General features: G+C 46.2%; 1 protein-coding gene across 1 annotated transcript in view; it reads left to right on the top strand.

The window, feature by feature from the left end:
* The first annotated feature begins 992 nt into the window (after positions 1 to 992).
* The window catches only part of LOC144668683 (PH and SEC7 domain-containing protein 1-like), a 159,271-nt gene continuing 135,636 nt past the window's right edge, over positions 993 to 24,627 (top strand). Inside the window, exon 1 of the mRNA XM_078530986.1 lies at positions 993 to 1,101. The gene's annotated coding sequence lies outside the window, so the exon portion shown is untranslated. The remainder of the gene's footprint in view (positions 1,102 to 24,627) is intronic.

Below are 24,627 nucleotides of genomic sequence, written 5' to 3'. Positions count from 1 at the left end.
TTGTGCATGTCTGTGTGTTCTTTTATGTGTGTGTGCATCCTTTCCTGTGTATTTGTTTGTGTATGTGTTTCATTGTGTATGTGTATTGTGTTCGATTGTGTGCATGTTCTTTCGTATGTGTGTGTTCTTTCGTGTGTTTGTCTGTATATGTGTTCAATTGTGTGTGTGTGTTTGATTGTGTGTTTTATTGTGTGTTCTATTGTGTGTGCTTGTGTCTATGTTTTCTATAGTGTGTGTATTGTGTGTTTGAGTGTGTGTTCTTTCGTATGTGTGTGTGTATGTGTGTGTGTATATAGATACATGATGCGAAGGCCAACATTTTGACTTTCACATCAAAAATATTTTAAAACATCAGCCTAGCTGCCGCTGGAGATCCACTGGAACCCCCAGGATCTCCCAGAGAGTGAGGAGCACTGTGATAGGGGTGGGGGAGAGGATCCACCTGCCCTGATCCTAGATTGATTGTGCAGGATGTTCCTGTAAACACCCGGGGGACAGGCAGACCTGGTGCAGGGCAGCTTCCCTCGCCAGCAGACCAGCAGCCGGTTTGGTTCTGCAGCATTGTGGCCCGGCCAGTTTTCCATCTGAAGCTTGGCTGTGCCTTTAATCTGCCCGTCACCGGCCAGTCTGTCCAAGTTGGGTCCGCCTCGGCTCTGTGGCCAAATCCTGGGGGTGACTGGCTTCTGTCTGCATGTTTTCCAAAGGGCTGCTAAATTAATTGTGCATTTAATCCTAAAGCTGCCAGGCTGGAGTGTAATTGAAATCAGGAGGGAGGCGGTGTTAAGGGGGAATCACGTGTAGAGAGAGGCTGGGCTGAGAGATTCCCTGTGGACTATCTGTAATCCACACGGCGAGGCGAGGCTTACCTCCTGGGAGAGGCTCAGTGCAGATGTTACACTGGGAGGAGATGGATCCCCCTATCGTGTGGGACCTGGAGAGGGTGTGAGCCCAGATGTGAGGCTAAGGTCTAGCCGGCTGTGCAGTGAGAGGCTGCTCGGGAGATGCTCAGTGTCAACATATGTGGAGAAGGTTTGTGAACCAAACCCCTGCTTATTCCTGCTCCCCTTGGCCTGAGGAGCTGCTATTGTTCCTGTCGGACAGGTAATTGTGCTGAACCTTCACTTTATCCTGGGTTAGGAAATGGGAATCATTTTTACTTCAACCAAATCTTGTTCTTTCCCCACCTCCCCCTCCCTCTGTTAACCCTTTCCTGGCGAACAGAACTCATGTCTTCAGTTGGTGTGAATTAACACCCTTACCCATTTATCCGGAGAAGTATATAGTTCAATGTTTGGTGGGAGGAGGGGGGTTGTTAATAATAAGTCCTGGGAGTTTATCGGGACTGAATATATCCGCTAACTGTTTAGATGTGCGAGTTGAACAGTCTCTGTATTTTGTTTTCAATGTTTCCCTCTGTGATTTTCTAGTTAAAAACAAATCTTCTGAAATTTGTGCTTTGGAATCAAATGGCTGGGGTATCTGTGCAATCTCAGCAAGTGTGGCAGTGAGCAACACTGGCTATAAAAACATGAAAATGATTTTATCATGGGAGAGATTTTTGCTGAGGGCGGTGGGAAGGGAGTTAAAATACCTCTGGGCGGATGCACTGATTTAGGAGATTTGTGTCAGGGGTGTGCAAGCCTTTCCAGAGATGTTCCAGATAAGTGTGCCTCACACTAGCCCAAGCATAAGAAGGTTGTGGATTCCGGTTCATCTGTGACTGGAGCACATAGTCTAGGCTGCCAGCTGCCAGTGCAGTACTGAGGGTGTGCTGCACTGTCGGAGGTGCCGTCCTTAAGATGTGATATTCAAATGAGGCCCCCTCAATTGATTTGTTGCTTGAAGTGGACAATAAACTTTCCACGGCCAAATAGAGTACTGAAGGAGCGCTATATTGTTTAAGGTGTCCTCCTTTAGACGAGACTTGCACTACAGAAGAACAGGGAACTCTCCCAAGGTTTGAGTCACTCACTCTCCATTGCTTATCATTGTTCAGGTGCTGGCCCATACCAGAGTAGGAGAGGGGGAATGGGGTCAGCATCATACTCAAGCCCAGACTCCTGACTTGATATCCAAAGTCATTTTGTCCATTAGGAATCACTGAACAAAAATCAAGAACATAATCGCCAGTAAGTTCCCACACCTCAGACCCGGACTGAGGCTCACTGTACAGTCACCACTCCTGCCTTCTCTACACCATTGGCCATCAGCTTGTGGCGATTTCAGCCAATCACAGTGGGTGTCTGTGGTCCGAGGAAATATTGCAATCGCTGAAAGCTGAGTAATGTGAATGGAATGACTCAGTCCCCCAGAAAAAATGTTAAATCTGCAACAAATAGCGCTTTTAAAAATAGCTGATGTGTAAACTGTTTGTCCACCAATTGCTTCCCCAAAGAGGTGATGGGCTGTCAGATTGGAGAAGGTCAGAAAGTGATTCTCGATACTCTGGAAAAGAATGTGCATCAAATCCATCTTCACTGTTTTCAAAAATTTGTTCATAGGAGTCACTGGCCAGCATTTATTACCCATCCCTAATTGCCCTTGTTCAGAGTTGACCACATTTCTGTGGGCCTTGAGTCACATGAAGGCAGATTTCCTTCCGTAAAGGGCATTAGTGAACCAGATGGGTTTTTACAGTCATCATTAGTCTTTTAATTCCAGATTTTCATTGAATTCAAATTTCACCACCTGCCATGGTGGGATTCGAACCCGGGTCCCCAGAGCATTACCCCGGGTCTTTGGATTACTAGTCCAGTGACAATGCCATTACACCAACACCTTCCCATTCTGTTGGTGTGGAATCATTACGCTTCCTCACTGGATACAGGATGATAAGCACAAAGGAAATGGAATATCTAGAATTTTATTGAGAGCTACCAACATGACCTATCACCCCGTTCAGTAAAATAATCTATTCCACTCCCCCCACCACCACCTTCCCCCTATTTTCAATATTTAAAAAATGTATTAAGTGAGGGAGTGATCAAAGAAAATAATGATATTTTGACCATTTTATGATTGTCCTCCTGGGCTGCTGGAGATTAATCTTCAATTCCTGTAGACTCCAGGATAATCCTGGACGGTTAGTAATCCTGGTTGTATTTGATTGCCAGTTGGCAGCACAGTTGACTTTGTTGAAATCTACTTTATCTTTTTATACTGTAGGGCTATTGGGATAGAGCAGGGGAAGTCAAGTGCTGTTACCTGCAAGGCTACAGACCAGGTGCTGGAAGGTGGGATTAGAATCTTTATCTTCTGGGTATTTTCTTTCTTCTCTGCTCCCTGCTCCCTCCTTATTCTATCACTTACATTCCTGATATATGGAGCTAACTTTTCTGTAGGTGGGATTCACATTATTGTATAATGATACGCAGCCCAGTGACTGGTTTTGGCCTGTTATACATGGCCCTAAGGTCCAAAAGGTTGGGTGCCACTACTATTACCCACAGACAGAAGTCCCAGCTTCAGGGTTCATTAAGCAGAGTTGTTCCATCACTATTAAAGGAAAATTATTGTTCAGATTGTGCTTGTAAATCATGCTGTGTGGCCAGTTAACTCATTACATTGGCTTGGATAGTGAATATTTAATCCTGGCACCTATTGCCTCTTGTTATGTCTGGAGTGATTGATTTTTATATTATCACTGCCAACTTTCAGTACCATCGCTGATGATGGCTGCTGAGTTATATTTGGCTTTGAATCGTTTAAAGGGGAAAGCTTAATAAGTGCACTGTGTATGGTTATCATGTGGTCACGCACAGAAACCTAACCACACATAGAGAGTGTGGGGTGGAGAGGAGAGGGGGGAGCAGCAAGAATAGTCTCAGGATTTATCATGGATAAGAGACATTAACCATGCTGAAAAATTAGAGCAAGTATACCACTGCCCCCTCTCTTATGGCTACATTACAGGAGAAACAGGTTATCCTGAAGTAAGTATTGGTATTGTGCTGTGTGTTGAATTTGTGTTTATTTGTAGATCATCTTGTTTAAGTTTCAGGGAGGTTTTGTGGCACAGTGGGTATTGACCCTGCCTCTGAGCCAGAAGCTCTGGGTTCAATTCCCATCCCGGACTTGATGGTCAAGGGAGGTGTGTTTATAACGTGGCCAAACTCAGGTGTGTATTAACCTGCAAATCCTTCCAATGTGGCAGACAGTAAGAGTGGGAGAGACTCCTGGTCAGCTTAGCTTGATATGGAGTGGCAGCTCTCAAGCTGTAGCCCCTGGCTTGAGGCTCATGACCTGTTCCAGGAACAATAACTTATTGAAAACAGATGTAAGCATGTGCTTTGTCTGCCTCATACATCTCCAGATGTGAGAAGGTCTGTTTCTGTGCTGTAAAAACTGTGGAATATGTAATAAAGCCCCAATATCAACCTGCTGGATTTGCTAAGGCCAGTATGCAGGAGGACACACCAACAGCCTACATTTATATAGTGCCTTTCACATAGTAAATGGTTCCAAGGCACTTCACAGGAGCATTGTTGATGAAAATTGATGCATGGCCAAAGAAGGAGATATTAGGACAGGTGACCAAACACTTGGTCAAAGAGGTAGGTTTTAAGGAACATCTTAAAGGAGGAGAGAGAGAGATGGAGAGGCTTGAGAGAATTTCAAAGCTAGCGGCTTAGATAGCTGAAGACATGGCTGCCAGTGGTGGGATGAAGCAATGTGTTGGACAAGAGACCAGAATTGCACCTTTGTTTATTTAGTCTTTTCAGACATTATTAGGTTATTATTAGGTTTGCTGGTTGGGTTTGATGCATTGAGGATTATTTCATTACCACCTTTTATTTGAACAGCACAGCAGTGATAGGACACGGAATGTTTTCAATCCTTGGACGGATAACAATTTTAACTGTGAGGTACAAAAGTGTAGTAATATTGTTCATAATGTATTCCCTCACAGACTTAGATTGACTACCAATTCATAACATGTGCTTCCATTGACTAATAAGAGAATGTGAGAGGATATTAATACTGTTTATAGAATGCCCCTGTGTACTGTCCCATTAATTAACAGTGAGCGGCAGTTACCCTTCATTGCAGATCCCAATGAACAGACTCATTAACCAAAATATAATAGGACAAGAAGTCAGCTTTAATTTCTACAGCATGTCCCAGTAAGTAAACTGGAAGGTGTGTGTCCACATTGGGTGGAATTTTTCTGCCTCTTTACATCCTCATGGTGGTAAATAGTGAAGTACTGAGGTGATATGCTTTCACATCCAAACCCCTTTGTTCACCTGCCAAACCAAAACCATGCCCGACTGCTCTGGTGTTACAGGTTGATGCTAAGAGTCTCCGACACATGAGAGGGAAAGATCAGAAGTTCCTCGACCAACTCCGCACACAACCATCTACTAAAACGCAAATTAATCAGTCATGCTGGTTGCGTTGTGTGTCAGCTCTGGCTCAGTTGGTATCACACTTGCCCCTGAATCACAAGATTCCTAGTTCAAGTCACTCGAGGACTTGAGCCCGAAAAAAAAATCCACTGCGGTACTGAGGCAGTGCTGCACTGTTGGATGCTAAACCAAGGCCCCACCTGCCCGCTCAGATGGATGTAAAGGAACTTGTAGCACTAATTTTGAGGAAGAGCAGGGGCGACATCCCGAGTGTCCCATCCAATATTTATCCCTCATTCGATATCCCAAAAAAACCAGATGATCTGGTCATTATCACACTGCTGGTTTTGGGAATTGGCTGAGTACAGACTGTGTATCCTACATTGCAACAGTGACTACACTTCCAAAATACTTCATTGGCTGTGAAGCACTTTGAGAGGTCTGGTGGCTATGAAAGCCACTATATAAACGCATGTCTTTCTTTTTAAGTCTTGCTGTGTGCAGAACAGCCCTCATTGTATTGCAAAGGACAGTGAGTGCTTTTCATATAAGCAAATAAGAGCAAATGCAAAGCAATATGGTGTCTGCAAGGCCTGACAAGACGTGTATAAATGCAAGTGTCGGATACCCAGGGCTAATGAAATTGCCGGCTTCTGAATATTAACCAACCACTCGCCATCACAGGCCATCTAGTCTAACGCACCATTGGTCTGCTCCAGCCTCCCACCACTTTTACACATTACCACATTTGATTCTCTCCCCTCTGTGACTTTTTAATCTCCTCTAATCCTCTCTGCCCTTTCAAGTGGATGGAAAAGATTCCGAGGCCACTACCTCAAAGCAGGGGGTGTTTTCCCTCGTGGATTGACCAATATTTATCCCCTCAACCAACATCATTTCAAAAAAAATACCACACAGGTGCTCTGGTCATCACCTCATTATTGTTATAAAAAAAGCAAAATGCTGCGGATGCTGGAGAGTTGAAATAAAATCGGAAAGTGCTGGAAAAACGCAGCCGGCCTGTGGAGAGAGACAGAAGAAGAAGAGTCATATTGGACTTGAAATGTTAACTCTATTTCTGTCTCCACAGATGCTACCAGATGCCGTGAGTTTTTCCAGCATTTGCTGTTTTTACCTGATCATTGTTAGTGGGGAGTTTGCTGAGTGAGAATTGGCTGACACATATCCTACAGCAATCACACTTCATAAGCGTAAGCTATTGGATAAACAGTGGTTTGGATTTCCCGAGGTGTTTAAAGGCGCTAGGTAAATGCAAATAATTTTTTTTTCTCTGGAGTCTCGTTGTTCCTTTTTAGTATTCCTCCATTAGTAGGAGCTGAATTTAAGGATCACAAAAACCAAATGTGCTTGGGGAGTTTCCAGAAGTTATGGATCAAAATCATTGGAACAGAATTGTCAAACCCACTGTCCAGATAATAAGAATGAATTACAAATTACAAAAATCAAGCGCTGGTTAGCAGTGATTCATATACACGGGCAGAAAGAGTGAAAAGGGCTCCAGCATCGAAAGGATTTTTATGCAATGGGACTCCATTTCTGATTGACAGATCGCTGCCTGTTGTCTGTTTTTTCATGCTATTTTCAAGTATTTAAGTACTATCATTTTCTTGTCTCTCCTGTCAGGGTAAACTATTCCCAGCGCTCTCCCTCGAATGGAGAATGTAATCAAAATGTTCAGTGAATGGCACTGATTTAAAAACAAGTTGTGAATCAATTTCCATCCTTCTCACTTTGTGTTCTTGTTGTGCTTCCAACAGCACCCAGCCTGCCCCAGCAGTTAGGCTGGGCTGACCATAGTGTCAATGTCCAGGCTGCCACTCATTGCTGAAGAGGCCACTCTTCAGGTGCAGCATTAAGCTGAAGTCATGTTTCAGTGATTCAACAAACACATTACCTCCTCTTTTCTCGCCTGTCACCATCACCCCACCCCACCATGTCCCTATTACTTGATGCACGTTCCCATCTGGGAAAATGGGAAGATTGCATTTTTCCAGGAGTTGGTGCTTTCAGGAGAGGGAGGGAGAAGACCAGAAGAAAAAAAACTTCCATAGATGCCCCTTTGAAATGGCTCATTGCACCGATCATGAGAACAAAACCAATCCTATGAATCTGCGGATGTCATGTTTCAGTGATTCAACAAGTCATATAGCACCTTTAACATGACAAAACACCCCAAGGCACTTCACAGGATCATTAGTCAAACAGAATTTGACATTGTGCCAAAAGAACAGATATAAGGAAGGCAGGGTTGCCAAATGTGACTGTATGTGTTCCTGGAGGTTTCATCGCATGACTTGCCCCCACACTCCAGCCATTAATCGGCCAACACATCCATCCTTGTGATGTACAGCCTTCCTACGTCAACTGGAAAGCAAAAAGACTCATTACCCAACTGGATGATGCTTGACTGTCAGCCAAACAGCCTTTATTTCCCATTTTCAATATTTTTATATCTGATAAAGAGAAATGTTCAAAGAAAATGACAAATAAAACAATCTTTTTCAATGTCCCAACGATTTTTCTCCAGGGTTGCACACAGCAGTGTCCTAGAGATTAATCTTCAATTCCTGGAGACTCCAGGCCAGTTCTGGAGGGTTGGTAACCCTATAGGACAGGAGTCTGGTCAAAGAGGTAAGTTATAAGGAACATTTCAAAAGAGGAGAGAGAGGTAAAGGAGGCTTAAGGAGGGGATTCCAGAGCTTGGGGCCTAGCCAGCAATGGTGGGACAATGAAAATTGGGGAAACACAAGCCAGAGTTAGCAAAGTGCAGAGATCCTGGGGGGATGTAGGGCTGGAAGAGTTACAAAGATAGAGATTCGAGGGAACATTAAAGATGGCGTGACACTGTTTGAAGAACAGTGAAAAGTTCTCCTGGTGTCCTGGCCAATACTTGGCCTATTAAAATGTGCACAAAAGTCACTGAAGGCAGGGTCGCTACATCTCTGATTCTGTTCTTCTCCCTCATTGTGAGGCAGTGCCTGCCTCTGTTTCAGTTGATGTCAATAATTCCTCTGATTCAGAAGATAGTTGATTTAAGCCCCATACTAGCGTCTAGGCTGACTCCAACCGCTCCTAGGTGTACTGCACTACTGAAGACACTGCCCTTCAGAAGAGGCATTAAACTGAGGGCACATCTATCTGTTCTGGTGATGCAGGTGAACATTAAATATCCCACGATATTGTTTGAGGTGTCAAGAATGCTCATTCCTTGGCTTACACCAACACAGTTAGATTTGTCACACTTCTTGCTGCTGATTGTGAGATCTTACTGTGCACAAAATGACTGACTGAATTTCAATAGAAGTTGTCAAAAGTGAAGCCTTTTATGATGTTTTTGTAGCTTTAATGCATTGATATAAAATTTCTCCAAGCGTTTCTTGCAGTCATTAAACTGTCAAAAATAAATTGACTATAATCAAATAGAGCCCAATGTGATGATGACTGCACTGCCAGACCAAGACTCTTTTGAATTAATGTTTATTAGGGGTCACTGTACTTCCTTGACCAGCATTGAATGAAAAGGGTACAGAATAGAACATAAGAAAAAGGGCTGGAGTCGGCCATTCAGGCCTACAAGCCTGCTCCCCCATTCATCAAGATCATGGCTAAATTTTTACCTCAACTCCACATTCCCATACTCTACCCAATGTTCATTAATTCCCTCAGTACCCAAATATTCACTGACCTTTGTCTTGAGTATCCACAGCTCACTGGCATTGAGGGTTCCAAAGATTCAGAACCCTTTGAGTGAAGAAATTTCTCCTCATCCCTGTCCTGAATGGCTGACCTCTTATTCTCAGACTCTCAGAGTTCCCCAGCCACCCAGACCTAGGGTAAGTGTCACATGCTCAGGGTTGTGAGGCATCTCCCACAGAGGACCCGGCTGAAATTTTGGTGGCGATGGCAGAAACAGTTTTTAGAATCTAACCTGTTAAGCCCCTTAAGAATTTTATATGTTTAAATAAATCAACTCTCGTTCTTCTAAACTCCAGGGAATATAGGCGTAATCTACTCAATCTCTCCTCACTGGACAATCCCCTTATCCCAGGAATATAGTGAACCTTTGTTGCACTCCCTCTAGGGTAAGAATGTCCTTTCTTAGCTTCGAGATCACAACTGCACACAGTACTGGTGGCCTCATCAGTGACCTAAATAGGATAAATCTGCTGACCCTTTGGTTGCTAAGGGGGAGGTGGTGGTATAATGGTATTGTCACTGGACTAATATTCCAGAGACCCAGGGTAACGCTCTGGGGACCAGGGTTTCAATCCCACCATAGCAGATGGTGGAATTTGAATTCCATAAAAATCTGGTATTAAAAATATGATGATGACCATGAAACCATTGGCTGATTGTCATTAAAAGCCCATCTGGTTCACTAATGTCCTCTAGGGAAGGAAATCTGCTGTCCTTACCTGGTCTATATGTGACTCTAGGCCCACAGCAATGCCCTCTGAACCTACCTTTCAGATGGGCAATAAATGCTGGCCTAGCCAGTGATGCCCAAATCCAATGATTTAAAAAAAAGTTTAAAGGGGACCCAGAGCACCAATGTTGTCTCCATCACTTGCTACTTTATGCTGGTGCATTTAACCTAATATCATTTTTCAGCAAGAAGAATTCAAATTAGCTGAAAAGTATTGCTCTGTAAAGTTAGACTTCCAGTTGCACATCACAAAATATGTAAAACCTTTAATGAATTACTCACTCTTGCCAAATGCAGCAGCCACAATGAAGTGCAGTGATCAGCGAATGTAATTTGCGAGTGTGATTGAAGTAACAGGGAACTGGGATCTTTTAACAACCACAGGAGGACAGATCTCCAACAATGTAGTGCTACCTTGCCAGAAGTGTCAGTCTTAAGTCCAAGGCCTGGAGTAGGGCTTGAACTCCAACCTTCTAATAGGCAAGAACAATAGGCATCAAGCCAAGCTAACAGTGTAGAGACTAATGGTAATGCTGCATGTAACCATATTGCTTATCAATTGACATTGCATTGGTTCAGCTTTCCAAGTGTGCAGTAAAGGTAAGTCCTCTGCTCACCTCTCCACGCCTCGCAGACCTGCACTTCAGCTGCTCATAAGAGCCCCCCATTTTCAGTTTTAAGGAGCAATATGACTAGAGAAAAGAATACATGAGGTGGTTTCCTGTTGCCTTCCTCATGAGTGCGTAAAGGAAATGCAAATTCTCTTCCCGAAGGATCTTCTACCTTTAAACAGCTGTTGTCCTTTGAGGTTTTAGCTTTTCTGCCATCATCACCGAAATTTTGCCGGTTCCTCTGTGTGGGATACCTCACAACCCTGAGCATGTGACACTTAACCTGGGTCTGGGGTCATTCATAAAAGGGCAAGGATGACCACCCTCTGAGATCACAAATGACCCTGATATCCTTAAAGTGCGCAGTGCTGTGCAAGAAATATACATATTTCCTGCACTCATGGGGTTGGCTAAGGCTTGAGTGACATAGTTTGCCTTTGCAAAGATGATGAATGTTCTTCTGTTGAAAAGCTACATTCATGAGGCGATTATGAAGAGAACTGCAATATACAATTCACCTCTTCCCCTATTCAATTGTGCTATTTCCATCTCCTTTCTGCTGAAGGTCATTTTATTCATACAGGAACCTTCTGTGTACTTAGAAACATAATTTTTTAAAAATTCATTCATGGGATGTGGGCGCCACTGGCTAGGTCAGCATTGACTGCCCATCCCTAATTGCCCCTTGAGAAGGTGGTGGTGAGCTGCCTTCTTGAACCGCTGCAGTCCATGTGGTGCAGGAACACCCACAGTGCTGTTAGGGAGGGATTTCCAGGATTTTGACCCAGCAACAATGAAGGAACGGTGATATAGTTCCAATTGAGGATGGTGTGTGGCTTGGAGGGGAACTTTCAGGTGGTTGTATTCCCAAGCATCTGCTGCCCTTGTCCTTCTAGATGGTAGCAGTCGTGGGTTTGGAAGGTGCTGTCTAAGGAGCCTTGGTGAGTTCCTGCAGTGCATCTTATAGATGGTACACACTGCTGCCACTGTGCGTTGGTGGTGGAGGGAGTGAATGTTTGTGGATGGGGTGCCAATAAAGTGGGCTGCTTTGGCCTGGATGGTGTCAAGCTTCTTGAGTGTTGTTGAAGCCGCACTCATCCAGGCAAGTGGGGAGTATTCCATCGCACTCCTGACTTGTGCTTTGTAGATGGTGGACAGGCTTTGGGGAGTGAGGAGGTGAGTTATTCATCACAGGATTCCTAGCCTCTGACCTGCTCCTGTAGCCACAGTATTTATATGGCTGGTCCAGTTCAGTTTCTGGTCAATGGTAACCCCCAGGGTATTGATAGTGGGGATTCAGCAATGATAATGCCATTGAACGTCAATGGGCGATGGTTAGATTCTCCCTTGTTGGAGATGGTTATTGTCTGACACTTGTGTGGTGTGAATGTTAACTTGGCACTTGTTAGCCGAAGCCTGGATATTGTCCAAGTCTTGCTGCATTTGGACATGGATAACTTCAGTATCTGAGGAGTTACGAATGGTATTGAATATTGTGCAATCATCAGCGAACATCCTCACTTCTGACCTTATGATGGAAGGAAGGTCATTGATGAAGCAGCTGAAGATGGTAGGGCTTAGGACACTACCCTGAGGGATTCCTGCAGTGATGTCCTGGGACTGAGATGATTAACCTCCAAACTTCCTTTGTGCCAGGTATGACTCCAACCAGCGGAGAGTTCCCCCTGCTCCTCCCCTCTCCCCTGATTCCCATTGACTTCAGTTTTGCTAGGGCAAAGAGAACGGGTCCCTGCGTATGAATGCTTGCTCCTTCTAGCAAGTGTAAATGAGCCATGTTACGAGCTCAACTGATTATTTTAAATTGGTTGTTAGTGTAGCTAACAATTTTTTGAATTACCCAGAAGCATGGGGAGTCTATAAGTTCCCTGTTGCTTTCATCCATGGCAACACCTCAGGCCAATCAATCAAAGTCAACTTGCCAACCAATCAGCACATTTTTCTCCTGTGGTATAACTTGTAGTGATAGTTTGAAATTTTGCATTCTTGCATTGGTCCTGATGAGTGCAAGATGAAAAGCTTTGACAACATGTCCCTCTCTTCAGCAATATTCAAATACCCAGCGTGGAAATGTTGCCTCCTGCTGATTGTTTAATGTAGTGGCGGAGGGGAACACTGAGATCCTGTGCATTCCTCTGTGTTTTCTTACTCTGATAATGCTGACATTTCTGGGAGCGAAGTGGTGGTTAATCGTATATTATAGGACACCGTTTCGAACCAAAATGTGGAGATCATTTATATTGCTGTGCATTCTTCAGCACTGAAAGAATGTATGACAAAGCTGGTTAGGTTTGTGCAGTAGCTGATGGCTATGTTTTTGGACATTTATCTGGTCATTATATTTTCCTCGGCGTTGAGTGAAAACTGCATTGTGGCTCTCGGGGAGAGCTGAACTCCCATTGGAGGCATTGAGAAGGGTGGTGCTGGAGGGACTGAAGAAAACTGCCTCACATTCATGGTTAACTCCAGAGATGGCAGCACAACATGTTTGCTTCACACCCAGAAGTGACAAAGCTAAAGTAAAGGTGGGGAGGAGAGAAGACCTTGTCAAATGCCATACATTGAACCCCTTTTCTGAAATACGACTCCAATTTTTCTACAGAGTGCAACTCTTTGTGTAATATTTGTATTTTTCAGATGTAGAGTGGGCAGCTAAGGAGCCTCACTCATCATCTGAATCAACTTTTTAGGTGGAGGCTTCACAGGGACAGCCCTTAAGTTGCAGAAGACACAGCAATTTGTGCAGGAGTTAGGGACTGTGCTTGGGTAGGTGAGGTCTAGGGTTGCCAACTGTGATTAAAAGTACTCTGGAGGTTTTATCATATGACTACCCCATGCTCCAGCTATTAGTCGGCCAACACATCTATCCTTGTGACGCACTGTCTTCCTGCACCAATTGAGAAGTGAAAAGACTCATTACCCAATTGGATGATGCTTGACTGTCAGCCAAACAGCCATTTTTCCCCCTATTTTCAATATTTTTATATCTGGTATAGAGAAATGTCCAAAGGAAATGAGAAAAAAAAATCTTTTTTAATGCCTCGATGATTTTTCTCCAAGGTTGCTTGAGCTGTGCTCTGGAGATTGATCTTCAATTCCTGGAGATCCGAGGCCAATCCTGAAGGGTTGGCAACCCTAGTGGGGCCAGAGAGGAATTCCCCAAAATTTTACCCTTAATTGGCTTACTTTTGTTCTCCCATATTTCCCTCCTGCCCCAAGGGATTGTAGAACTGGGAGATTCAGTTGATTTTTGCATGGAGGCTACACAAGGTCTGATCGGGACTGGTGGGCTTTGCCTGATCTTAGTCCCATCTGTTTGGGAGAATGGAGTCAATGTTTAATTATTGAAGGGCAGTTTGGGACAAAGAGAAACTCAGGGGCTGACAACCCTCCAGGATTGTCCTGGAGTCTTTAGGAATTAAAGCTGGATCTCCCCCTGACACCGCTGTGGGCAACCACAGGAGAAAAACCCTAGAAGCACTTAAAAAAAAACAGTAGGCAGGATTTTCCTCGTGGCGGGTGGGCCCGGGAGTGGCTGCGAAATGTCCTGCTATCCGTGATCAGGCCCCGACTGTGAGTTCACGCTGGTTGGCCCATTAAAAGCCAGACCGTGTGAAACGCACGCTGAGAGCCTCGGTGCTGCTGGGGGTGGGGGCGGGAGGAGCGCGAGCGCTGAAGTTTGCGCATGTGCGGGGGCACACTCACTGAAATCTCCCTGAGGGCACAGAGCTGTCTCAGGGAGCTGAAGAGCTTCAAAATGAAAAATAAAGATTTCACAAATAATATAAACAGGTCCCCATGTGTGACTCAGTCACATGAAGAGGGACATGTGAAAAACGAGTTCAAAAAAAATGTTATTTATTTTTTTATTCACTGTTGGAAACCTCATCCTGCCTCCCGCCTGTGGATGAGGTTTCGCAAAAAATGCAAAGGCCTATTTGCCTGCCCGCCAACTGTAAGGTTGGATGGGCAGCGAAAAATTCTACTTAGTTAGCTGCTTAAGGGCCTTAAAAAGCCTCTTAACTGTCAGCGGCTGAGCTGCCAACTCCCGCGTGCGTCGGCCGAGTGAAGTATCGCGCGAGTGTGCGATAACATCGAAACGCTCGCCCGATGTCATCTCGCTCTCTTTCATGCTCGGGTGTGTTGGGCATAGTCCCGCACACCAAGCTGAAAATCCTGGCCAGTGTTTTTTTTAAAAATCTTTGAACACATTTTTAATAGATACAAAAATATTGGAGATGTTCTGACAATCAAGATAGCTTCAAAAATATTTCTTACCAGAGTTGGCAACCCTATTGACAGCACATCTCTTCGGAGGCCATGACAGAATCAGTTCTGCTGCGAGGTCACAGACCTGAAACGTTAACTCTGTTTCTCTCTCCACAGATGCCTCCTGACTTTTTCCAGCATTTTCTGTTTTTATTTCAGAATTAACTGGAGTTCTTCAAAACATAATTTTCTCCAAGTGGTCATATTATTTATTTTATTTCTTCCACACTAAAAATGCTTATGCTTCAGAAACAACTGAGTTGTTGTGAAGTGCTTTGGGAGAGCCCAACAATTATAGAATCATAGAGTGGATACAGTGCTGAAAGAGGCCATTTGGCCTTTTGTGTCCATGCTGGCTCTCTCTCACCCAGAGCCACTCCCCCACCTTTTCCCCAGAGCCCTGCAAAATTTTCCACTTCGAATAATGACCCAATTCTCTTTTGAAAGACACAATTAAATCTCCCTCCCCTGCACTCTCAGGGAGTGCATTTCAGACCCCAACCAGTCTGGTTACCCCAACGACTGGGTAAAGTAGTTTCTCCTCATGTCGCCATTGCTTCTTTTGCCAATCACCTTAAATCGATGTCCCCTGGTTCTCAATCCTTCCCACCATTAGAAACTGTTTCTCCCTATCTACCCTGTGCAGATGCCTCATGATTTTGAAAATATGAGAAATGCTGTCTAAATACAAATTCTTTTCTGCTTGTTCCTTGATTCTGATAAACAGGCGATCAGTCCTTGTGGTGTCTCCAGATTTTTCCTAAGCAATCGTTTTTTTTTTAAGCAGCTGTACCTGACGTGTCCTCCTTGACAACTGCTATTACTAGGTGTCGAGTGACTCAGCGTTACCTGATGCATCCAGTCAATTCTGGTGAGAGAAAGGGCTTGAAGATTCCTTCTGTGATGGAGGCATTTTGCTGCCTTGTCATCGTTCTACTCAGATGCGTTGCATCATGAAATGGATGCTCTGTCAAGGGACAACATGATTAGATTCAGATGTGCTTGCCCATTAACTCAAGGAGTGTTGAAACAGGCAGCAGGGGGTCCTTCTTAATCTAAGATGTTGTGGCGTCTGCGTGGTGTTTGATCAGAGAAACAAAGTTCGCATTTGGTGCCCTGCCATAGGGATGAAATATAAAAAACATGATGTCTCCAGGCGTTTAAAGAGACCAAATGTTGATCTTGAAACACTGACATGTGTTTTTCAGATTATATGTAAAAGAAGCTAACAATCCATACAGGCATCTTCCTCTGGGTTTTATTTACATCCTCTGTGTCTCTGTCTCTTTCTGTCTCTCGCTGTTCACTCTCTTGTAAGATACCTTTAATTTGCAATTCTGACATCAGGACACTGATGCTAAACCAGTTGTTGTTCTCCACACGATACTGAGTAGGAAGCAAAACTGGTAAATGCAGTGGCATTTTACAGGAGCCATGGTGAGGAGAAGAAGGAAAGTTGCACTTTTGCACTTTTTAGTGCAGCCCTGGACAAACAGGGAATGTGGCATTAGCTGGAAGCCCAAGGCAGATATAATTGAACTGGACTGGTGATTCCTGTAACAAACCATCTGTTATAATGAGACAGTGCCAATCTAGAGGGAAAGAAAGAAAGACTTGCATTTATATAGCGTCTTTCACGAGACGGGAAACGGAGAGGGGGGAAATGCAGAGGGGGAACGGGAAGGGGGAATTGCAGAGGAGAGAGAGAAAATAGAGAGAAGAAATAGTGATAAGAAATATTGGGGAAATATGAGAGGAATTGTTTAAAAAGAGAGTAAATACAGAAATGAAAAATAGTGAGGGGAAACATTGGGGAAGCAGGGGAGACACAGTGAAGGGGAAAAGGGAGGGTAGATATACCAAAGCATTTACAGTTAATCGAGTACTTTTTGAAGTGTAGTCACTGTTGCAGTGTAGGAAGTGTGGCAGCCAATTTGCGCACAGCAAGCTCCCACAAACAGCAATGTGACTTTTAGTGACGTTGAATATAGGCCCAGGGCACTGGGGAGAACTCCCCTACTCTTCCTCAAGATGGTGTAATGAAATATTTTACATCTACATGAGAGAGCATAAAGGTCTCTCATCACCTGCGACAGTGCAGCACTCCCTCTGTACCAGCATTGGGAGTGTCAGCCTGGATTATGGGTTCAAGTCTCCGGAGTGGGACTTGAAACCGTTCTTGAATGACGAGAGGGTTTCGGTCATGCCTGTGGTTACATCAGGTCAGCTCGGCGGAGTTTCTGTCTCAGTGATAGCCAATTGGCTGTTTCTTGAGCTTATTGTCCTGAACTAACATTAGGTTCAATGATCTCTTGTCGTTTGGGGCATTTGGGTGAGCAATTTGCACATCCAGTAACACATTTCTAGGAAGAGATATTTGCTGTGGGGAGATCACATTTTCAGTCTTCTGTTAATTAAAATATAGGCCAGTTATAAATCTCTCTCTCTCTCTCTTCCTCTCATTCTCTCCCTTACCTATCAACAAAACATTGACATCCAGGTATAATTTTTAATTTAGAATAACTCCTTGAAGGTCATTTTTTCAGAATTTTTGGCAATTTTCCTGAATTTAATATTGTACAATTTTATTCCATCTGGTTATTATTGTCACATAGATAGCTTTGCCTGTTGCAGTGGTTGTTAGTGTTTCCTTGGGAGGTTTTACAGTGATGTGTTTCTTTGTGTTTATTTGAGATGTCCCTGAGGCTCTCTCATTTAGTTGCTTCATTGACATGGTATCTTTTCACTTTATGGCAGTGGATTATGCCTGATTTAGTTCATCTTGAACTGTTATGAATGTGATAATTACCATGCATTGAAGAAGCCACAAACACCAATCTTTTACCTTGATAAATATCAAATTTGAATTTCACACTTGCACTTCTCTGCACATTAACAGTTACAGCCTCATCCCAAGCAAAGACAAACATTTGTCCCAACAGCTTCTCCTATTCCCCTCACACGTCCCTTCTCTATTTTCCCTCCCTGTTTCCCTTCACTGTGTCCCTTCTGCTTCCCCAACATATTTCACTGCTTCCCCTCACTATTTTTCATTTCTATATTTAATCTCTTTTCCATAAACAATTTCTCTCATATTTCCCCAATATTTCTCATCACTATTTCTTCTCTCCATTTTATCTTTCTCCTCTGCAGTTTCCGCACCTCCTTTTCCCCTCTGTTTCCCCATTCCCCATCCCCATTTGCCCTTTCTCTGTTCCCCTCCCCATTCCTCCGTTCCCCCTCTCTCAGTTCCCCCCTCTCCGTTCCCCCTCTCTGTTTTCCCCCTTCTCTCTGTTCCCCACCTCTCCATTCTCCCCTCTCTCCGTTCCCCTATTTCCCCCTCTCCCCTTGTTTCCTCCTGTCCCTGTTTCCCACTCTCCTGTTACCTCTTCTCTCCATCCCTCATCCCCCTATTTCCCCATGCCTGTTTCTCCCTCTCCCCAATTCCCTTGTCCCTGTTTTCCACCTCTCCCTATATTACCCTCTCTCCATTTCCCCCTCTTTCCATTGCCCCCTCCCCATGTCCTCGCTCTCCCCATTTTTCCCCCTCTCCATTTTGTCACTCTCTCCATTGCCCCCTCTCTCATTTCCTCCCTCACCCGGTTTCTCACCCTCTGCTCATTTTCACTCTTTTATCCATATTTCCTCCCTCTTTACCCTTTGATTTTACCTGACTTTCCTTCTCTATTTCCATTCACTGGTTCCACTCGATGACTGCACCCTGTCTGTGGAGAAATCCCGTAGTCTTGGGAACTGAATAATTTGGATGGGTTTTTAAGGTGCCTTATGTCACTGCTGGGCCAGCCTCCTCCTGTCAACCCCAGATAGCGAAGGAAATTACTGAGGTGTCTGATGCAGAGTAACATGACCAGCGGTGCTGACAGAAGGTTCTAGCTCTTTTACCCTTTGAATTTTGACCTTCCCATTCAGTGAATACCACAAATCCCGGTCCCAGAATACACCCAGGGGTAGTGGGCTTGGGGTGGGGTGGGGGGTCACTGCCAATGATCTAAAACACTCACCTACCTGTGTACAACTGGCTTACTGTAGTAACAGGTGTAAAGACGTGTCTACACCCACACATAAAATATCCAGAAGATTTGTTCTTTGAGGATTAAGCACAAGACATTTTTCCAACTGTGCACTCCTGGTCTTGCCCATTGATCATACAGACAATAGGTAATTGCTGGTTCAGTTGAACACAAAAGAAACCCAACTGTGATTGCCTGACAAGCATGGCTTGCAGATAAGGGTCCTCACTAGCACCAAATTAGAGATTGGTGTTGTGATGCGATGTACATGTACCTTTAAGGGAGCATTTCTTAAACTGCTGTCCATCACTATCCACCACAAGACATGATGTGATGTATTATCACATGACTCTGTAGACAGAATACAGCAGCAGTTGTACAGATCAGACATGCCTACATAGCCTCCCAGCTACCATTGTCTGTATATAACCTTATCTCCAAATAAAGGACACACATTATTGTTCTACCAATCCTTGTATGATTAGTACGTTTGAAACAAACAGATGAACACAATAATTGGCTCCTTTATATTTTATCCTGATTTGAACTATCACCTCCAAGGATGAAAAGTACACCCAAGTACAGCCTCCTCTACGCCTGTGCTCTTACCGGGATTGCTGCATGTTTGAGGGAGATCCACTCACCAAGGATGGCCCAAGGGCAGTGCCTAGTGATTGGAAACAAGAGTGGCTGCAGGTCCCTGGAAAACCCAAGGATGATACATAGGTCAGAGAGAAGAAAAGATAATGCATTGCTCAAGGATGGGTAGTAATCTTACTGTTATAAAAATATATGAAAAACATATATCTTCACACTAATAACTACACTAACCACCAATTTAAGATAATCAGTTCGAGCTCATAATGTGGCTCATTTATGCTCAAAGTGACGTACATTCCTACACAGGGACCTTTTCTGTGTAAATAAAAAGAACATGTTCAAGCCTTGCACCTTTTTTGAATTACCCGGGAGCTTGGGGACCTATAGTACCCGCTGCTTTCTTCATGGCAATGCCTCGGCCAATCAGAGTCAGCTTGCCAACCAATCAGCACCCTCTTCTCCTGCAGTATAAATTGTTGTGATCGTTTGAAATTTGGCATTCTTGCGTTTGTCCTGATGAGTGCAAGATGAAGAGCTTCAGCAACGTGACTCTCCTCTCAGCAATATTAGCAAAACATTTTGTGATCGGGTATCAACTTTAAATATACATCTTTCCTGAAAAGAAGGAAAGTGAAATCTGTAATGTGAGTTTTCTGAAGGTTTTTATCCACCTCTTTCTTTGAAGCTCATTTCACAAACTGACAATAGTTCTTAAAATGCGGAGGGCTGCAACATGTCAGACAGAACTCGCTGCTGATTACTGTGCTCAGCAAACTGAGCCTGATAAATGACACCAAACACAGCCGCGCTGGTTAAAAACAGACCAGTTCTGATGTACGTACCAATTAATGGGTTTGCTCTGTCCATAACGTTGAAGGGAATGTTTGAGCAGCCACTGGTTCCTCCTCCACGATTGTAGTGTGCGTGTTTAATGGGAATGGTTTGATAATAGACGCAGATCCACTTGCTTCTCCCAGCTGCCAAATCCCACTCATTCGATAAATCGCTTTGGAAAGCAGAGACCATCATCGTGTGGGTGCGTGTGGCAGCCATTCCGCGCACAGCAAGATCCCGAAGCTTTTGAGATGAATGGCCAGCTTCGGGTGGTGGCGGCAGAGAGGACACTTGCTCCTCGAGTGGTGCGGGAGCCGGAACACGCACCCTATCGAAAAATTTGGCTTGCATTATTTGCAGCCCTGCTGTGCAGCCAGTCGGAGCGTGTCAAGAAAGACATAGGCTGGACCTGGAGGCCCTGCTGGGGTCAGGAACAGATTCTAAAAATAAGTGGGCACCAAAAATAATGCTGTTGGCCAGCGTGCATGTTCCCTTGCTCCATCCCAATCATCGGTGTGCTGTGGGTAGCCGATTAAACTAATTAAAAGCCACTTCAGGAAAATTGACGTTCATAATCTTTTTCCTGGAGGCAGTGGGGCCAATTAGCTGCCTGGAGTTAGCCTCTTGGGGGCAGGTGAGGGGGCAGGTGCTCCCAGGAGGCTCAGAGGTCTTTCCTGGCTGCTACAGTGCGATAAGAGGGGTGCCCCCATCGCAGTGCAAGCCTGTCTGCAAAGAATATTATTTATTTCAAATTTTACAATGTTGGAGAGAGGGCGTCTTCATTTTGAAGACCCCTCTCCTATACCCACTCGCCATTGCAGTGAGCTGTAGCTTTCCAGCTGGAAGACCTCTGATTGGCCCTCCAGTTTCGAGATCCCACCTATCATCCTTTATTCGACGGGCGAGTCCACCCTCTGGCTGTTAATTGGTTTCTCTGGAGTGACTATTTCCCACACAGTGGGCGGGATTTAATGCAGGAGGCGGGATTCCCGTCCATTGGCTGGAGCGCCAGCGAGACCCCCATGTCGCCGGCATTTGGGGAAGACCCGCTGAATTATAAGTGTCTCCCAGGCACTTGAGTGGCCAGTGGCGGGTTTCTCCGGGATCAAGGGGCCGGCCAATCGGAGGCCGGGAGTGGTGGCAGCTGCCGGCAACCTAGGATGGCTGAGGTACCCAGCCCTCAGGGGAGCGAGGGCGGATGGGGGTCACAGGGCAGGGGTCATGTGGGAAGGGGGTCAGCAACACGAGCAGGGGAGTGGGTCTCAGCGGGTCCCCTACTTGGGTCCCTCAATCAGGTACTGAGTGCCTTTCAGCGCCCACAACCACTCCCACCCCCCCATTACCCGCAAGTAACCCCGACGGACTTTACTTCCAGAGCTCCCCACGTGGTGACTGCCCAGCCCACAGCTGGAATACCAATGGGGGCGGGATGAGGGCCTTAAGTGGGCATTAATTGCCCACCAAATGGCCTCAATTAGAGGCAGGAAAGCGCGTGGATGGCCTTCCAGCCCCAGACTTAATCAGGGCCAAGGCGGGAAGGTGGTGGATCCCCGCCTGGCAGCCCCCCCCCACCTGATTAAATGCCCCCCCACCCCCGGCCTCCAAATTCCACCAGATCAAGCTTCGGACTCCTATTTGAGCCTGAAGTGGGGTTCACAGATCCACCGGAAAAATCCTGCCCGTGGTACTCAGTTTGGGTTGCCAACCCTCCAGGGTTGGCCTGGCCTTTCCAGGAACTCACAATTAATCTTCAGGAGCGAGTCAACCAGGAGCAATCATCAGGCAACAATTAATTTGTTATCATGAACATATTTGACATGCTGTGGGGAGAGGGCGGTTTTGGCTGTTGACTGACAGCGCTGTGTCATCCAATCAGGAAAGAAAGGTTCTACATTCATTTTCTGATTGGCTGCGAGAAGCAGAGCCCGGGGTAGAGGGGTGGACAAGGTGAAATACCTACAGCACCTGTACCCGGGCGGGGGCAAGCAGCTATTTTCCATGCGCTGCCAGAACATCGGCAACCATTGGCTGAGTAGGACCCACCTGACTTCCCCAGTCCCTCCTTTCTTCCTTGCCTCATCTGAGGAGGAGAGTTCTGTTTGTTGGGCGTTAGTGACGGGTTTTGTTGTTGTAGAGGTGGAGGATGTGGCAGGCGCTTCCTTCGGACTTGGAGCGCATGGCGAACGAGGTAAAGCGCCTGCTTCTGCTTTAAGCTTATGGCCTTACCCCCACATCCTGCCTCAGAGTTTCCTGACGCATTGTTCCAGCTCGACTGTTCCCAGTACCACATTATGTCAAGTGTGTGCAAATCTGCACTCTGCAGTCCTTTCCGACCTCCTCCCGCTCGATGGTGACCCTTTGTGACCTCCTCCCGCTCGATGGTGACCCTTTGTGACCTCCTCCCGCTCGATGGTGACCCTTTGTGACCTCCTCCCGCTCGATGGTGACCCTTTGTGACCTCCTCCCGCTCGATGGTGACCCTCTGTGACCTCCTCCCGCTCGATGGTGACCCTCTCCGATCTCCTCCCGCTCGATGGTGACCCTCTCCGATCTCCTCCCGCTCGATGGTGACCCTCTCCGATCTCCTCCCGCTCGATGGTGACCCTCTCCGATCTCCTCCCGCTCGATGGTGACCCTCTCCGATCTCCTCCCGCTCGATGGTGACCCTCTCCGATCTCCTCCCGCTCGATGGTGACCCTCTCCGATCTCCTCCCGCTCGATGGTGACCCTCTCCGATCTCCTCCCGCTCGATGGTGACCCTCTCCGATCTCCTCCCGCTCGATGGTGACCCTCTCCGATCTCCTCCCGCTCGATGGTGACCCTCTCCGATCTCCTCCCGCTCGATGGTGACCCTCTCCGATCTCCTCCCGCTCGATGGTGACCCTCTCCGATCTCCTCCCGCTCGATGGTGACCCTCTCCGATCTCCTCCCGCTCGATGGTGACCCTCTCCGATCTCCTCCCGCTCGATGGTGACCCTCTCCGATCTCCTCCCGCTCGATGGTGACCCTCTCCGATCTCCTCCCGCTCGATGGTGACCCTTTCCGACCTCCTCCCGCTGGGCCCTTCTCGCTCCCTCCCGCTCGATGCCCCTCTCCTGTGCCCTTGTGACGAGTGAGTGATCGGGACAGGGCTGTTAACTGTGAGGAGGCTGGGAAGCCATCGAGCGTGGGAATGACTAGGGCTTCGGTTCTGTGGTGGAATTTACGTCAGCCGGATTTTATGGCCCCGCCCCCCTGCGATGGGGCTATGAATTCAGCCCCTGGGTGACCAGGGTGTTTGTGTTTATGTGAAGGTGACCACAATGGAACACAGATTATCTTTAACAGGGCCAGCTTGATATAAATTGTCCTGGATCATTGAGAGAGAAACCACACTGCAAATATTCCAGGATTTTTCAGTTGGCGGGCCCGACAGGCTGACACATAAAATGATGTGCGATGATGTCGGGCGTGTGTCCCAATGTCATGGCGCTGTCTCGCGATGTTTCGTTTGGTGGGCAAGCACCTGAGTCGGCTGCGCGCCCGCCGATCATTGACAGGCCTGTTAAGGCCATTAACGAATTAATGAATGTCAAGTTAACGCTGCCCGTCCAACCTCACGGTCAGTGGGCAGGCGTAAAGGTCAAGCGGCCTTTACGTTTTTTAGGAAACCTCATCCACGAGCGGGAAAACAAAATAAATAAAATCAAAACATCTCCCATCTCGGGCGACACAGTCTCACATGTTTAATCAAATTTTTTTATTGATTTTTATTTATTATTTTCAGACAAGCTCCAATCTCCCTGAAGCAGCTCTTCCGCGCGCAGACTCTGGCTCCTCCCCCTGACTGCTCAGCGCTACCGCTCGAGTATTAAGCCTTAATCGGCCCCCCCCCGTGTAAAATGGCGGTGTGGAGCCGATTGCGGGCAGCGGCCGTCTCTGATGCTGCTCCCGCTGAGCCTGCCCAACGCGGGAAACATTCAGGCCCAGGTTACCGATCAATCTAAATGTAAAAACGTTTGCAGCTGTGACAGAAAATTTGCATTTCAGAAAAAGAAATCAGCGATACAGTAGCGTTCGCAACACGCTCATTATAAACCCTGTGCCCCGTGGCAACGGGGCTTTGGGGGGAGGGGGCGGGGGCAAAATAAAGGGCTTGTCAGGAGAAGCACCGCGACCCATGACCTCTCTCCCTGGCCCTGGCGGGAGGACAGGGCTCCAGGGGAATGGACAGGTCAGGTGACCAAAGGCGGGAGCATGGGGGTGGGGCAGATGGAGGCAGAAGGTCATGATGAGGTCACCAGGAAAATCTCCAGCCAGAATGGGAAAATGGAGGAGATTTACCACCATATAAATACTGTGGCTACAAGAGCAGGTCAGAGGCTAGGAATCCTTCAGCGAGTAACTCACCTCCTGACTCCCCAAAGCCTGTCCACCATCTACAAGGCAAGTCAGGAGTGTGATGGAATTCTCTCCACCTGCCTGGACGA

Source organism: Cetorhinus maximus, chromosome 27 (assembly GCF_964194155.1).
Source record: "Cetorhinus maximus chromosome 27, sCetMax3.hap1.1, whole genome shotgun sequence".
In the NCBI taxonomy this organism is placed as follows: Eukaryota; Metazoa; Chordata; class Chondrichthyes; order Lamniformes; family Cetorhinidae; genus Cetorhinus; species Cetorhinus maximus.
This window is presented reverse-complemented; position numbering and strand designations above follow the sequence as displayed.